This window comes from Lathyrus oleraceus, chromosome 2 (genome assembly GCF_024323335.1).
Source record: "Lathyrus oleraceus cultivar Zhongwan6 chromosome 2, CAAS_Psat_ZW6_1.0, whole genome shotgun sequence".
Classification (NCBI taxonomy): domain Eukaryota; kingdom Viridiplantae; phylum Streptophyta; class Magnoliopsida; order Fabales; family Fabaceae; genus Lathyrus; species Lathyrus oleraceus.
Window position 1 is genome coordinate 479,077,440 of NC_066580.1, and position 10,872 is coordinate 479,088,311.

The window sequence follows — 10,872 nt, forward strand, 5'->3', positions numbered from 1 at the left end:
ACCAGCCAAACCAAGGAAACTTCGAATCTCAGCAACAGACTTCGGAGCTTCCCACTTAGATACCGCTTCTATCTTGGAAGGATCAACAGCAACACCACCTCTCGAAATCACATGACCAAGAAAACTAACCTCTCCTAACCAAAATTCACACTTGGACAATTTAGCAAATAACTTCTTTTCTCGTAGAACTTCTAAAACCACTCGCAAATGCTCAGCATGCTCTTCTTCAGATTTCGAATACACCAAAATATCATCAATAAACACCACAACAAACTTGTCTAGGTACGGATGGAAAATCCTATTCATATACTCCATAAATACTCCAGGCGCATTAGTCACACCAAAAGGCATTACAGAATACTCATAATGTCCATACCTGGTTCTGAAAGCAGTCTTCGGAATATCCTCGGTTTTCACACGAATCTGATGATACCCAGATCTCAAATCTATCTTGCTGAACACACTTGCACCGACCAATTGATCCATCAAATCATCAATCCTCGGCAACGGATACCGATTCTTGATCGTCACTTTATTCAGTTGCCTGTAGTCCACACACAACCTCATAGTACCTTCTTTCTTCTTAACCAACAACACCGGTGCACCCCACGGTGACACACTCGGACGAATAAATTTCTTATCCAACAGATCTTCCAACTGACTCTTCAGTTCAGTTAACTCAACAGCAGACATACGGTACGGAGCCATCGATATCGGCCTAGTACCAGGTACCAAGTCAATAGAGAACTCCACTTCACGCTCTGGCGGCAATTCATTCACCTCTTCAGGAAACACATCAGGAAAATCACACACCACGGCTAGATCGCCAATCACCAGTTTATCTTTAGCCTCCAAAGTCGCTAACAGCATAAACAACTCTGCTCCATCCACTACTTCTTCATTCACTTGTCTTGCTGATAGAAACAAACTCTTTCCTTCCTCAATCTCCGGAAAGACCACAGTCTTATCAAAACAATTGATAGAAACTCGGTTAAACACCAACCAGTTCATACCCAGAATAACATCAATCTGCACTAGTGGAAGACACACTAGGTCCATCCCAAAGTCTCTACCAAAAATACTCAAAGGACAATTTAAACAAACCGAAGTAGTAGTCACTGAACCCTTCGCAGGAGTATCAATTACCATACTTCCAAACATCTCAGATATCTCTAACTTAAGTTTCACAGCACAATCCAAGGATATAAAGGAATGAGTCGCACCTGTGTCAATAATAGCTACAAGAGGAAAGCCATTAATATAACACGTACCTCGGATCAAACGATCATCTGCAGAAGTCTCAGAACCCGATAAAGCAAAGACCTTGCCTCCTGACTGATTCCCTTTCTTCGGCTTCCGACACTGACTTCCAATATGCCCTTCTTCGCCACAATTGAAACAAATCACTTCCTTGTGCTTGCAATCAGCTATTGCATGCCCAGTCTTACCACAGCGAAAACACCTCTTCACTTCAGCAGTGCATACATTACTCTTATGACCAGCCTGACCACATTTGAAGCAAACTATACCAGTAGGAGCACCTCCCCCACTAGCTCTCTGAGCCGGAGCAGCTCTTTGCTTCCCCTTTCCAGCTGGAACATCATACGGCTTGCCACGGTTTTGATGTTGCTTTCCCCTGCGGTCACTGACAATCTTATAATGAGCATTATTGTCCTCTTCAAATATCCTGCAGCTATCAACCAATTCAGTAAAAATGCGTATCTTCTGATACCCAACAGCCTTCTTAATTTCAGAGCGCAATCCATTTTCAAACTTGATGCACTTTGAAAATTCAGCACCAGCACCAGTGTAATGAGGATAAAATTTGGACAACTCCACGAATTTCGCAGCATAATCCGTGACAGACATGTTTCCTTGCTTCAGCTCAAGGAATTCAATCTCCTTCTTACCACGGACATCCTCTGGATAATACTTCCTCAGAAATTCCCTACGGAATACATCCCAAGTAACGTCTTCACCTGCCACAGTCAACCTCTCGTGAGTCTCTAGCCACCAGTCATCAGCTTCGACTGCTAGCATGTGAGTTCCATACCGAACCTTCTGAGCTGGAGTACAGTCCATAACACGGAAGATCCTCTCAATCTCTTTCAACCATCCCAAGGCTGCATCTGGATCATGCTTTCCTTTAAACACCGGCGGATTCTCTCTCTGAAAAGTCGCCAAGCTACGTGATCCAGCATCTCCACCAGCATTTGGCAAGTTCTGCACAGCTTGTGCCATTGCTTGCATTGCGGCAGCCATTGCAGCGTCATTCCTTCCAGCCATTTCAACTTATCAATATAACACAACTTAAAGTTAGATTGGTAACAATACACGATTGTTAGACAAAACGACACGACAACTGGCCGGACGGACCGACCTGCTCTGATACCACTAATGTAACACCCTTCTAAAATACCCCAAATGTTTAATAATAAAACAACAACAATTTAATCATACATATCAGAGTAATCATGCATCTCAAGGGTGTCACATAACAACTTCTTCACAAAAGTCAACATAAAATCAGTCATGCTCAATTTTATTCAGCATAAAACTTCTTTAACAATACGCAGCGGATAAAATATTTCAACATCTGTAATTCATCAAAATTAACATTTATTCAACAATTCAAACATCCCGTCCCGATGTTACATCTATCAGAGCATGACCCTCTAACCACACTAGACTTCAAGCACTAGCTTCTATTCGACTCACTGCTCGTTACCTGAAAAATATAGCTGTAAGGGTGAGTTCCTCAATCGATATAACAAATATTATAATTTATCATGTTATGTTAAGTAATTCTACACGTTAATCACCCTAATTATATCATGCATTAGGCAACGGCACAGTCAACTCAATTATCATATTCAACCACAACGTAAAGGCAACTCAATAACAACATAAAATGCAACTCGATGAGACTCGACTCTTCATGCATGTGGTACCATTTGGAGTAAAACTCCCAACTTAAAATCATTGCCAGTTTAGTGGGCATCAAGGCATAAGCCTTCAACTTTCAACTTAAAATTTTGCCAATCCAGGCCAACGTGGTGTGAGCAAAAGCCCCATATTTTTGCCAATCCAGGCCAACGTGGTGTGAGACAAAGCTCCGACTTAATGCATATGAATGTATATGGCATGTACGACTTGCAACCTTAACAACATAATAGCAACAGCAACACAACAGCTTTTTCAACAACAACAACTTAAAATCAACGTTGGCTCATCAGCCTACTACTCAGTATTTTCAACGAAACAACTTATATTCAACTTTGGCTCATCAGCCTACAACTCAGAGTTTTCAATAAAACAACTTATCACATATTTGCATCAACATTTCACAACATAAAACCCAACAAAATTATTCCTCACGATTAACTACAATGGTTCAATCACCAATCACATTTACAACATAAAAAGATTAACTATTTTCCACTCTGCAAAGACTCTGCTCAACTGGAGGGAGTCGGCGCAAAGGCCCCTTGCGTCGACGCATGGGGTCGACGCTTCACTCACGGGTCGGCGCCAAAATGCCTTGCGTCGACGCATGCAGTCGGCGCATACCCCACGGGTCAGCGCACGCCGACCCTATGGTCGACCGCTCGCGCGCAGACTCAGTTTTTCTGAATTATTCCAAAGTTCTGTTAGCTTCACGCAGATCAGGTTTTCCGGCCGCTTCCGCATCTAAACCCTTTCTAAGAAAACCTAAATTGTCTGTAATTTAGTAGTGCCGAATCAAGTTTTTAATTGTGATCCGTGCTATAGTCTAACATTTACGACTCACACAACTATCAATTCAATTTGCAGTTTTTAACACGGTTTATCCAACGTCAATTTCAGCATATGCAGTCCCAATTAGGGTTAAATCAACAGCTTATCACTACCCATGACATGTTAATCTATAATACCCATTAACCGACGATAAACCCCCCTTACCTGAGATAATCCGGCAATTCTCTAAGCTTTAGCTTTTCCGTTCCTCAACCGTGCTTTTCGGCTCTTTGCCCTTTTTCCTCTTCTCTGCAGCTTCTCTGAGTTTCACGTGAAATTTCTTTGTTAAGAATGAAACCCTTTTCTTTATTCCCACTTATATATATATATATATTCCAATTATTATTATTCCAAAATAATAATAATAATAATAATAATAATAATCCAATAATCCAATTTATTTAATTAAATTAATAATTATATTATCAACTTAATTAAATAATTCTTTTTTCTTTATTTGGGGTGTTACATTAGTCATCTTAGAGTATTTGGATCAATGTGTTTCAGGCATGTACCTGAACAATTGAGGAAGAATCTAGATGATCGAAGTCAAGCCATGGTGATTATAGGTTATCATTCGACTGGTGCATACAAGTTGTATTCACCAAATAATGATAAACTAGTAATCAGTAGGGATATTCTAGTGGACGAAAGAAAAATGGGGAATTTGACTCAGGGGTCATTTCGACATGATCAATATACAATCACAACTATGCTTGAAGAAGATCAACAAACTGAAGTCACAACCAATTGAAATGAAGAACCACCTAAGCAGAATGTTAGAAGATCGACTAAAACGATAATTGAGTAGACAAGGCTAGCTGGATATGAGAGATTTCCAAATCAAGCAATCGATGTAGATGGTGACTTCATAGAAGAAGTGATGATAAATGGTACTGAAGGATACCAACACAGATGTAGAGGTACATGGCTACACTGATTCAGATTTTGGTAGAGATCAAAATGAGAAAAAAGAGTATTGCATGTTACATATTCATGATTTGAGGTGATCCAATCTCTTCGATCTCAAGAAAACAAAGCATTATGGTTTTGTCATCTTGTGAATTTGAATACATAGCTACATCATATGCAGCGAGTCAAACAACATGGATGGAGATGTTGCTCAAAGAGCTCAAGATTATGGAACCTAAGAAGGTTAAGTTGTTTTTAGATAACAAGTCAGTTATCGATATGGAAAATCATCATGTGTGTCATGGTTGAAGTAAGCACATATAGAGGAGGTGTCATTTTCTTAGGGATCAAGTAAGTAAAGGAAAGCTTGAACTTGTGTATTGCAGGTCATGATTGCAACTGCTGATATAGGCATCAAGCCCTTGAAGAAAGTCAGGTTTGATGAATTGAAGAAAGACATTGGGATAAGAAGCCTTAAAAACATGAATTAGGAAGTGTGTTAGATGGTATAATTCAATGTTTTAGGAAAGTTGTATTCAACATAGGTGTGTTAGGCGAATACAACATGTGCGTCGAAGTATAAACATGTATTTGACAGAGTTGAATATTGTAGTTTATAAATTGTATGTTCTGTTGCCTATATATACAGGTAACATTGTGAATAATAATAACAACTCCATAATAGAAAAATCTCTTTTTCATAATATAGTCTCTTATCTCTTCTCCTTCTTCTTCATTCTTCTTTAAAATCCTAATTATTCCAACAATATTGAATAATGTCTAAATTATGCATATAAGTTTTTTTTTTTCTTCAAAATTTATACAGACTAATAAGGAAGATTAATTATATCATCCACTAACAGAATGTTAAACATATTTAATCTAATATATTTAATTTTATTTCATTATTTTATTAGGGTTATTCAAGTTATTCTATTAGGATTAACTTCTAATAGTAACAAATTAATTATATTATTTAAAGACTTCATGTATAAATAAGAAAGCCTTATAACTTTTGTAAATTAAGTTTATTAGTAAAAAAAATTATGTTTCATTTCTTATGTTTGTAAGAAATGTGATATTCAATTTGGTGTGTATCCCAAATTTGATAACATGGTATCAAGAGATAAAAATAAACTTTGATATTATCTTCTCAAATATATTTTTTATTCTTTTTACAATCCACAATCACATTTACAAATCTAACATGTGTCAACACCTGTTCCCTCAAGATTCCCATCATCAATACATCTACCATGTGTTTTCTCCTTTTCTCTACAATTTCTCCATGCATCCATCTTTCACTCCTTTATCATGATTTCTTTCAGAATTTTATTATTTATCTTATCCTCGCCTTTTGCCTCTTTGAATGTGTGCGTCCCCTTTTAATTTGATCTTCAAGATTTCGTCTTTATCCCCATTAAAAAAAAAATCACATAAGTCATTTCAATTTTTATTTTACAAAATTATTTTTCTCTCTTTGCCTGAGTCTCTCGTCCTTTCTCTCATTTCACACATTTTCTTCTTCATTCCCAAAAAAACTCTAATATTCTTTTCCTTCCACGGTTTCATTAGAAATCATCAATGAACATGCAAAACAAAATCCTCAACCATATTCCTCTCCTCAACCTTCCACAGTCACCACCACTCCAACAACCACTAGTAACTATCAAAATTATATGGTAAAACCATACTTCATGCCGCTCATTTCCAAATGTGGGATTGCAATCGCCCCCTCCTTATTTAACCAATTCCAACTATAATTCATGGACTCGGGCTATTCTTGTGGCAATGCAATCTAAAAACAAACTTGGTTTCTTTTTCGAAACCATACATTATCCTCCTGAGTCCGATCGGCTTGCTCTAGCTTTGGACATGTGTAGCACTATGGTGATGACATGGATGACTAATTCAATTGAAGGTGATATTGCTCAGAGCATCCTTAATATTAACACCATTCATGACATTTGGGTGAAGCTCTGTGACCGTTACAACCAAGGTGACATTTTTAGGGTTTCATATCTTCGAGAATAAATCTTTGGCCTCAAGCAAGGAGACAAAACTATTGCACACTACTACATAGTGCTGAAGAAACTTTGGTAGGAGCTTGTGAATTTTCACACTCCTCAATCTTGTTCATGCACTATGAAACGCACAAGGACTCTTATTCCAATAATAAATAATTACAAAGAAATTGATTACGTTATTAGGTTTCTCCAAGGCCCAAATGAGAAATATGATCTAGTTAGGTCTCAAATCATGTTGCTAAGCCTTTTCCCTCCTATTAATAAAGTTTTTTCTATGCTTATTTAATAGGAACGCGAATACATAATTCCTTTTGGGGAGGAGGAAAAACTCATTGCCAATTTTTCCAAGTTCAACAAGCATCCTCTCCCAATATACTCAACGAACAAACCTCCTTCACGCCCGTGGAAAAAATATGAAAGTCTGTAGTTTTTGCAACAAACCATGACACATAGTCAAAGTTTTCTTCAAAAAACACGGGTTGCCGCCATTATCTCAAGAAATCAAATACTAATAATACCTCCACTTTACCAGATAACATAGACAACATTGCTCTAGAACAACCAGATACTCGACATTCCAGTTCATGCATCTCTCCTTTCATAACAGACTAGCACAAAGTTATCATTGCTCTCCTATAAAAATCTCATACCTCTAGCTCAGCCAATGTTCAACACTTCCAATCTACTATTAAAAACTCTGCAGATATTCTTCCCTCACTTTTCCCCAATAACATTGATTCCTAGATATTATTCAGCGGGGCTACTGATCACGTGTCCCACTGTCGCTCTTTTCCCACCATTTTGTTAGCATACCCCTTGTATTAGTTAAACTCACCCATTGTATATAAACCACTATACAAGCGGGAAAAAGGTAAGATTATATTCATAATTCATTATACCCATTTAAAATTGATTCAACCGGTCTGTCTGTAAATTTGAAAATTTATCATGGTCGACATTTTAAGCATTATGCATAGAAATACATGTTATCCTATACAGATGATTTGAAAGTCATGATGAATGTATCGATTCAATGATTCAGGATTGAAATTTTGATGTGACACCGACGTCTGAATGCTATTTTGATTTTTTTCCTTTTATTTTCTCCTATAATAATTGATTGGGCCTTTGTGCATAGGCTTTTGTGTGTGTGTGTGTGTGTGTGTATATATATATATATATATATATATATATATATATATATATATATATATATATATATATATATATATATATATATATATATATATATATATATATATATATATATATATATATATATATATATATATATATATATATATGAATTGAAGTTTTTTACCTTTGCATGCTTGTGTTTTTTGGTAAAATATTGTTCCCTTTTCAACTGTCGTAATAGTCCAGCTTGGATCCGAGGAGAATTTGTATTCGAGGGTAGCTTAGGATTGCTTTAGAATCCTGCAATTTACATCATTATTTGTTGTAGAAAGTTATAAATAGTAGTTGCTTAAAGTATAATTGACCTTAAGTCTTTTGCAGAGTCGTGTATGGATGTTTCACATGGAAGTGAGTTGCGTTAAGATGTATGCAATGTCTTGATAAAATGTCGAGGTAGTAGCTCATAGTTATTCTCGGAATGTGCTTGCTTGAAGGAAGCGTTATTTGCATTTTGAAGTTTTCGTATGTCGGATTGAGACTAGTGGAACATGAAATCGGCTCCGATCATTTATGCTCTTCATCACACCTGTAATTATTTCATGCCATACCAGCTAGACACGTCTATAGCTTAATCATATTAACATGGATAAGATATGAGTCTGGTTAATCGTAGTGGTATTTCAAATTGTACTTACAGACGAGGGACATGAAAGTGGCTATATGCGGCCATGTTTTGAACTACGCTCTGTGTCACAAAGGATCTTACCCGGCCAGAGGATGAGATTCCTCGTCCCTGCCCTCGAGACTATGGCTCGGGTCGAGGTAGACGTCTCTAAGCTTCACCGTGCTCGCCCTTGGACTGGCTAGATCGAGAGGAGGTGCATCAACTACACCTGAAAGCATGCATTTATTTGACCAAGGGTATTTGAATGTTGTATTCGGACGTGCAAAACATCTCCAATAACACCTCTGAGGGAATTGATTGATATAATCGGACGCGCAAAGCGTCTCTAATAGCTTCATAGATTCTGAAGGTGCACGAGACACTGTGGGAAATTAATTATTGTATTCGAGCGCTCAAAGCGTACTCGATAACACCTTTGACTTCTGAAGGCACATGAGGCACTGTGGAAAATTGATTGTTGTAGTCGCACGCTCGAAGCATATTCGACAGCACCCATGAATCTTCGTGCGTGCAAAGTGTCAGGGGGTTTTGAGTGTTGTATTTTGACGGACAAAGCGTCTCTGATAGCATCCCCGAATTCTTGAGATGGGCTTCAACAATGTTTGTTGTTCTCTGGTTCGCTACAACGTGTATTTGCATTTGATACCCTAAAAAAGGGGACAAACATGAAAGCAGAATAATAAGAGTTATATATATATATATATATATATATATATATATATATATATATATATATATATATATATATATATATATATATATATATATATATATATATATATATATATATATATATATATATATATAATTTCATTATAATATAATTAGTTTACAAATACATTAATTAAATTTTACGGTCGGGTGCAAGAGTATACCAGGTGCCTTCTTCGGATGTGGTATCCGTGCAACTTGAGGCTCTCCTAACTCTGGAGGGCCAAGTCCTTGACTTGGGATGTTTCTGGCTTCTGTTGTACATTCTCGGGTTACCTCACTCTCGGGGTGCTCGTCATCTCGCTACTCCCTTATCATTTCGTAGTCCCTAAGCCTTGTTGAATGTCTGGGACCGGGCTCTTGTTGATATGATGATGAGATACCCGACGTGAGGCCTTTACGGTGATGAAGCACCTGACATTGGTTGTCTGAGGTGGTGTCATATCCGACAAACTTCATGGGGTGAATCCTTTTAACCTTGCTCGTGTCCAGGTTAAATTTTCCTTCGAAATTTGATGAGGCAGAGGTAGAGGTGTTTGGCATGGCCAGACCCATAACGCTACTCGGTCGGGGGAAAATGGGACTCAGCCGATCCCAAATTTACAAATTAGAAGTTGAGGGCATCCACCGAGGATATTAACCTCAAGCGTTGGGGAAAACCACCTGGTGGACCTAAGAAATACCAACATGGTTAGCAATCCAACACCCAAGTCAGTGTAGGGTTCAAGATAGTTCGTAGTGAAAACAAATATTAGATATTGTGTACCTTAGAGCTCTTTTAAGAAGGTATTTATACCTTGGGCCTAGCGGGATGAACAAGGTAATGAGACTTGTGTTATTGGGCCTTTAGCTGGCGCGGAGCAGTGGATCCTGGACCTTTGGTCGGCACGGAACATAATCAGAGGCTCTGATCATTACCATATGTGTGTTGATGAATGCGACATGCTCATACGGGTCGCCACACCCATCAAACTTGACCAATGAGGGTGAATTAAAGTTTTATGGGACCGGAGCCCCTCATATATCATCAAAGAGAGTAGTAACAACACTTTGTATGAGAAGCTTTGTATGTGGTGTTTTCAGAGTGAATTTAATATCCTTCTCAACCTTAGGGTTTAGGTAATTATATGAATCTCTTGGGCCTAGGTCTTGGGCTCAAATAAAGTAGTAACAACACTCTCCTCTCTTAGGAGCATGGGAAATAGGTAGTTATATCCCATGTTATACTGAAGGAGGTGACTTCTCCCCACTCTTTGACTACCCCTCTCATGTCGTTATGGACAAGGACACATCACTCATCTTATTTTCATAAACATGCAAGAAATTCAATCAACGAGTGATCATTATGAACAATGTGTGGATGCTCCAATAAATGAGCGACTATAAAGTAGGTAGGAGCTATTTATTCGCATCCCTTGTCCTTAGAGAATCCATATGTCACCTCTTAGGGACCCTTTATAAATATACCAATACAATATTTGATCATTCCCATTGAAAATACAACGTGCAATTAAATAATATATTAAGCTATTTTAATATTGTCTGAGTTTAAAACTGGACCGGTCATCAAACCGATGAGGATACTGGATCACTAGTTCATTGATTGAACCGCATGACTAGAAA